We start from the raw sequence: 7,599 nt of genomic DNA, 5'->3' as shown, positions 1-7,599 counted from the left end.
TGGGAGGAGGGGGAGAGAAACAAAAAGAGACTTTGGGTTTTAATATAGTCACACTTAAATGTGGAAGGGAGAAGTAGCAAAGGGAAGGGAAGTAGTAGATGGAATAATAAAAGTGGTGGTGCGCTGGCTGGAAAATTACTGTTTGGCTATTGCCCATGGGAACATAGGTTATCACCCATGGGAACATAACATTCTAACAATAAGCTTTCTGCTTCTGTACCCCAGCTTGCACAACCGACCTGTGGGTTGACAGTTAGTAAATAGAAGAAAAATAGACTTTTGTGTTCAGACAGAATGAGGAATGGGGTTTAGGGCTTAAAAACCCTGTATCTCTACATTTCGGGGCTGCTTAATTTGGGGTCTGCGTACCCCTGGCAGACCCAGCTGGCTGAATAAAGAGTGTGTTTCCTATAACTCACTGATTTCTGGTGGTCCGTGTGTCTATCAGGGGCTGGCGGCTACGACAGTGGCATAACTACAATGTACAACTATAAAACCATTCTTGGCAGCATCAAAATCTTTAACACTCATTTCTGTACCTAGCTATCTTATCCTTCAGAAAGTAAACTTATTTTTAATAAATCTAAATAAAGCTTATGTCTTAAACTAAAGAATTTTTTTTAACAAACTCATGCTCACTTCCTAAATAAATCCTGTGAGATAATAAGCCCCAAGATGGAACTAGTAAAATCAAAATACTATTTTATGTTAGTTGGGTCTATGTAAGTCCTATTTTAAAGTGTTTCTATTTAGCATTTTAGTCAAGACAAAATTTTAATGAATATATGTTGAAATGTAAAATTCCACATGATTTTGATGGACATATTTTTATATTCTCCTTTTGGGGTAGAAAAATGAGACAGATGAAAGTCCAAATGACTTCGCTGATCCAAGTCCTAAACCAATATCGAAATCTGCCATTATACTGAATACATAAATTTTATAAATTTTATAAGTATATTTTAAATGTATAAAAGAAGACTTTCTACAATCACATTTTATAATCAGTCACACAAAAATGTGTCTGTATTTACCTATTTACAATGTGAAACTGAACACAGTCTGTTGCTAGTGCTTTTAGAAAGTCAGAATCTAAAAATTGTACTTTAAAAAGAACTAAACTGGGTTAAAGATAAAACATATCAAGGGGAACGTTCCACTGTTTCAAATTTACTTCAGAAGTAATTATAAATGCAATGAGGAGAAAAGCAAATCTGTTTTGTGGGTTTTGTTTTGTTATTAACTAGAAAAGAAGATGGAGCTCTAAAAAAGATTTCAAAATCACATGAGGTTACTGGAAAAAATACCGAATTACACTTCATACTTAAAGAATACCACCTCCATCTAGATTTAAACCCGAACTCTGAAAACTACAATTTGTTTTATAAACTCGCAACCACCACACAAATCAGATCAATTTTACCATCTTACGGTTGATTGCATTTTACTATCATTGCCCCAAAAGGACCAAGAGTAACAGAAGAAAGTTTTGCAATCTTTGACTCTTAGAGATAAATCTTTTCAGAAGTACAATACCTGGATTAGAAACCAGTAGTTCTCAAGCTTTAATTGAAGCTCTTTTTACATAAAAATCAATCTTTCACATCAACTTATTAGATATAAATTAAACTAGAGAAAAATTCTTTCCAAAGCAGTGTTTTCTAAGTAACTTGCATGTTATACACTATATGTATATAGAATTACAAATGCAATTTGTAATAATGATTTGTAATAATGGAATATGTAATAATGATTTGGTCCTTCAATTCCTAATCTATGACATTATTCATGACACAGATCAAGCCTAATATGCATATAGACCTGAATTATTATAGACTTGGTCAATCTTCAGCCCCCTTCTTAACCAGCAGAGGATGGTAAAACATGAAAAATGGAATCCAGGCAGACCTGCTTATCAGTAAGACAGTGAAAATAAAGGGGAGGGCGTGGATGATATGATAATTGTTTCCGAACCAATCTCTAAAAGTCACCAGTCATCATGCTAATTTTTTTACTCCACCCAGGGTACCAAATATATTCAAAAAAAACAACACAGAAATCTACTCACCTTGTAGTGACTGCAGAGAAAGAGTTTACAGGCTTTTTACTTAAGCTAGGATACCAAGAAAGCTTCCAATTTGAAAAGAAAATACAGATTTCAAGGAAAAAAAGAGGCAGCCCAAGGGACAGGGTTTAATAATGGTTCTGTTTGCCATAGGTAGAGGGAAAGAAAAGGTATCTTTGTGGAAATTTCTGCCTTCCTCTAAAGGACAGAAAAAGTAACAGGATGTACTACCAATCAACTAACAATATGCCCTGTGGGGCCAGAGAGCCGAGAAGCTAGCTAAAAACATTCTCATTAGAGTCAAAATCTGACTTGCCTTAGGCAAAAATATTCTTAAAATTTTGTTCTACAGCAAGTTTTCATGTCTTCAGATTTATACAGGAAGGGTTATCCTAATCCACACCAATGAACTGACATTTCCAGACAAATAAATTATGCAACACTCCCAATGATTAGTTAAGGTCTCTTGGGACTATAATTTGGAATTAAGAATATTTTGCCCCCACTCCAAAAATGACAAGAGCTAAAAGAAAAAACAAACAAACAAACAAACAAAACCCAGAGAAACTGTACCAATATTTAAGGTTACTATAGATAAGGTACTTAAAGGAGTATACATGTAAATCTCTATCATGTAGGACAAAAGCCAACTCAACTGGTTCACTCCCTTACTGAAAATGGTCCCTGTAGTTTCAAACCCTAATCAGTATGTTATCTTGAATTAGATTAGAATTCTATCTCAAACACTAAAGAAAAAAATACAGTCAAACTCTATATATAAACATATGGTGACCCTAGATAATTTTAAATTCAAAATCATTTGATGAGACAAAAATACAAAACGCCACTGCTTTCAAAACAGAACAGTAAAGCACACAGCAGATCCTGTTATTGAGCATAAAATTACTTCATTCAACACACCATAGATATTATCTCATCGATTCCATACAAACTTTGACAGCAGACTTTAGGTTCCTAGAAAATTTGTCCCCAAAGTTAGTAATTTTAAAGTATTACAATTCCAAGGAACAAATCGGAGAGAGCTAAAGAAAACAAACATATAGAGGCTACATGTCATTAGTTAAAATGACATATAAAGAATGAAAGAATGTTGATAACGACTGAAGCTGGCTGATGGGTGCATAAGAGTTGTCTCATGCTTTTGCGTATGTTTGAAATTTTCCATGTTAATTTGTTTTTACTGATTTGTTTTTACTGACTGACAATAGGACAAATTTTAAACTCCAAAAAAGTGAGCTTTTGATAGATGTTTATAAATTGTAGGAAAAAAAAACAAGGTAACTAGCAATGTGTCTATTAGTGTTTTAATATACAGCAACCCCTGTGAGATAGACAGAATCAGCCCTACTCTACATTTTAAAAAATTAAAAATCTGAAGGGTAAATTTTTTCAAGACTATAAAAGAGTTTAAGTGAGAGTCACAGCCAAAGACATGAAAGAGAGAGAGGGGTAAGGAAAAAAAGGAAAATAGGATGCTTAAAGAGAAAAAAAAAAAACCACCACTCTACTATTACACAAAAGACAAAATGAGACAAATACAATTTCTAGAAAACTCCACTAGTTAAAAGATTCTTATAAAATTATCCAATTTCAAGTATTCAAGGAAAAAAGAAAAATACAACTATATTTAAAAACCTACAATTATTCTGCATTTGTAACTATTTGTGTATTTTACTCTAGTTCTAACATACAAAATGCTAAAGAAATTCCATTTCTGTCATGCTGTTAACCAGCTAAATACATACACACATACACATACACACACACACACCCCAAAATTTTCTAAACTCTCAGTCATCTAACCACAAGTTTGATTTAATTAAGAAAACACTGAAGAAGTGTCATATTTACAGTGGCACTTAACAATTGAGCAGACTTTAGTATATGTTCATTATATTTCAAATTCACTGTACAAGTATATTATCCCAACCTTACAATGTTACTATTAGTGTGAAAAATCCATTTTAAAGTACATGGACCTCAGAAAATACTAGTTTACTTCCTCACATCTTAATTGACCAAATTCTAGCTCCTCGATTTGTCTACATAAAGTCAGAGTTAGAAAACATTAATTCTACTATGGACTGGACCACTGATCTTCAGAAAAAAACAATCAACTGAAAACTACATACTAACATCTACTATATTCAGTAGTATCTTTATTCAGTAAATCCGTCATGGAAGCAAATCAACTTCAAGGGAAGGTCATTTGAGTAGTAGAGGCCCATTTAACACATCTTGACAAATACTAAAGACAACATCTGATAGTCTCTTCTGCAACTGAGTAATAAAAGTATCATCCTTTCCTATTAAAATGCTATATAGTAATACATAAAAGTACCAGAAAGTAGTCACTATATAAAAATCACACGCACAAAAAATCAAAATTCCACTTTTCTTATAGGATCAAAAATACATAAGGTCATTTCAGTCTTGGAAGGTAAGCCAACTAAACCTTAACCATGAGTAAAGAAGCAAACTCCAGCACTTTGTATAATGATTAAGTCACTAATTCCACCCAATTTGAATATCACATTCATTCATAGCCTCCTCTTCCCTAATACATATTTTAGGTTATATAAAGTGGAAGGCAAATCTTGACTGTTGGGCACACTGTAAAGAATCTAGATACCTTCCCAGAGTCACTATTCAATTACATATATGACTGAAAGATGCCTTAAGCCACTATAGCTGACCCTTGAACAACATGAGTTTGAACTGCCTGGGTCCACTTGTATTTGGATTTTTTTTTTCAATAAATACCTTAAATATATTTTCTCTTCCTTATGATTTTAACATTTTCTTTTCTCTAGCTTATGTTATTGAAAGAATACAGTATATAATATATATGACATAGTCTACGGCCATATTACCCTGAATGCTCTCGATCTCATTTGATCTCATCTGATCTCGGAAGCTAAGAAGGGTCAGGCCTGGTTAGTACTTAAATGGGAGACCGCCTGGGAATATAGGGTGCTGCAGGCTTAAAAATAATAATAATAATAATAATACACATAACGTATAAAATGTTATCAGTAAGGCTTTGAGGACAACAGTAGAGTATCAGTAGTTAAGTTTTTGAGGAGTCAAGAGCTATATATGGATTTTCACCTGCTCTGTGGGGTTGGCACCCCTAACTCCCTTGTTGTTCAAGGGTCAACTATATTTCACATTTGCAATTATAAACCATATATGCCTTAGTGGTTAAGAGCTCAGGCTACATATTCCCTGAGTTTAAACTCAGCAATATTACTTGCTCAGTGACTTGAGCAAGTTACTTATTCTCTCTAAGTCTCAGTTTCACCATTTATAAAGTGAATATTACAATAGTAGGCTGTTCTACTATAACATGTCTTTGCCTTGAATTACCTCCTACAGAATTGTTAAAGAGGAGAATAGGTAGGAACAGTGTGGAAATCATGTTGGTTCATATGCAATTTCTTCCAACAGAATTAAAGAAAAATCCTTGGCAATATATAAAGATCTTAAGAAAAACCTGAGTATTTATAGAACTGCTTTCCTTTAATGCAAACAGTGCCTGGCTTAACAACTGCAAGAACCATTCAGCTTTCTCCACTATGTTAGGTATCTGACAATTTGCAAGTACAAATGAAGAAACTGCAAAGGTATTACAATGAAGTAATGAAAAAAGCTTCACCTTGGATCAGATTTTTAGTACTGATATAAAAATACTGTCTATCAGAAGCTAAGGAAACCAGGTCTACATCTCAAAGAGTACGCATAAGCTTCAGAGTTAGTGCCACAAAGGTGACTGCGATGCTAACATGAAAATACCAGTACAGATTTAACCTTGCTAGTATTTTCATTAGGGTTATTACTGGTTTTGTTAGTATTCTGGTTACAAAGTTCCACAGGTTTTGAATGGCCCACTCCAATCCTATTCCCTACCTGCTCCAGCTGTTATTTTTAGCCCTGTTATTCTGTGCAGAACCAAAGGCATTTTGGCAAAAGCACCTATACCTATCTAGTAATTACAAGAATCGTAAGAATTAAATTGGGTTAATATACACATGAAATAGAATCTGGCACACAATAAATTTATTATTTTAGGTATTGTTAGTATCTATTATAACTCAAAATAACGAATTAACTTCAACTCAAAAGCATACCAATTATCAATATATCTTCCCCTACCTCAAAAGCCATAAATCTCACCATCACTGAACATAAAAACTGACTCCCCCAAAAAAGCCTGAAAATAAATAAAGAACCATAAGTCCAACAAATGTCTTAGTAAACTAACAAAATAACCGACTCACACTTCTACTCACCCATCCACTGACACCTACAAAAGGAAAATTATTTTGAAATGCTTTAGATTTTGTGTCTGATGTCTATTAATTTCACAGCAATTATGATCTAAAAAAAAATGAGGTGATGATGTTAATCATTTCATAATATTTACATAATTTTCTTTAATAATATTTTTCCCTATTTTAGATACCATTGAGCCTCTTTAAATTGGTGCATCTCTAAAAAAAATATGCTGACATTCTGTTTGAAAGTGATTAACTACTATATTACTATCAGGATCATTTTTTTTAATGTATTAACATTAAATCAACAATTTTTAAGAAATGCTTTGTGTTAAAATATTTTATATATGCATGTATTTATAAGCTCTGAGATATAATGATTATTTTTATTCAAAATATTGAAGCCCAAAAGATCATAAAGATTGGATTCAGCTAGGTACCACACGTAGGATTTAAGATGATATATCTGTATTACCTTATGAGAAAAGTGTTTTCACTAGAAACAAGAAAATCTAAACTCCTAATCAGAGGTCTAATTATTTAAAACTCCCATAGCTTTAAGAGATTTACAGTCATGCACCACTTAATGATGGGGTGCATTTTGAGAAATGTGCCATTAGGAGATTTTGTCATTGTGCAAACATTATGAGTGTACCTACACAAACGTAGATGGTATAGCCTACTATACACCTAGGGTATATGGTATAGTCTAATGCTCTGTAGGGAAGAAAAAATAATTTTCCCTCTATCCTTCTGTGTTCTTGGGTGAGACATCCCTAATAATAAAAGACAAATTAACAGGAGAAAAACAAACAAAAAGTTAATAACATGTATACCTGCTGTATACATGAGAGAGACCCAGGAAAACTGAGTAACTCACCAAAATGGCTGAAGGCACCACCTTATCATTTTCACTTGAAGACAAAAGATGTTGGGAGGAGAGAATCAGCTGTGGGAGGTGACCATAAAAAGAACGGTAAAGGTAGGTAAGGTTGTTACCTAGATTTAAGTTTTCTTAAAGTCTCAAGTCTTCTGCACTGATAAGAGTTACTAGAAATAAGGTCATCCGCCTCTTCCTGGTACAGACGCCCTTAAAAATGAAGATTTCCCTTACAAAAGTAAATATCTCAAAGATTTTCAGAGCTTCTCCCATGTCTATTTCTTAAAATTAACCAGCCTCAAAGAATCCTTATGAGACATATCCCAGAGACATATTTTGGTGACAAACCCTGTTTC

The 7,599-nt window shown here is 33.4% G+C and overlaps 1 protein-coding gene and 1 pseudogene across 1 annotated transcript in view; one reads left to right on the top strand and one right to left on the bottom strand.

The window, feature by feature from the left end:
- Window positions 1-7,599, bottom strand: part of LRBA (LPS responsive beige-like anchor protein) — a 558,252-nt gene that overhangs the window by 541,749 nt on the left and 8,904 nt on the right. The window lies entirely within an intron of this gene.
- LOC112475134 lies at window positions 4,943-5,071 on the top strand (annotated as a pseudogene).

Source organism: Pteropus alecto, unplaced genomic scaffold (genome assembly GCF_000325575.1).
Source record: "Pteropus alecto unplaced genomic scaffold, ASM32557v1 scaffold50, whole genome shotgun sequence".
NCBI lineage: Eukaryota > Metazoa > Chordata > Mammalia > Chiroptera > Pteropodidae > Pteropus > Pteropus alecto.
Note: the sequence above shows the minus strand (reverse complement) of the source record. Positions and strands in the feature narration are given on the sequence as shown.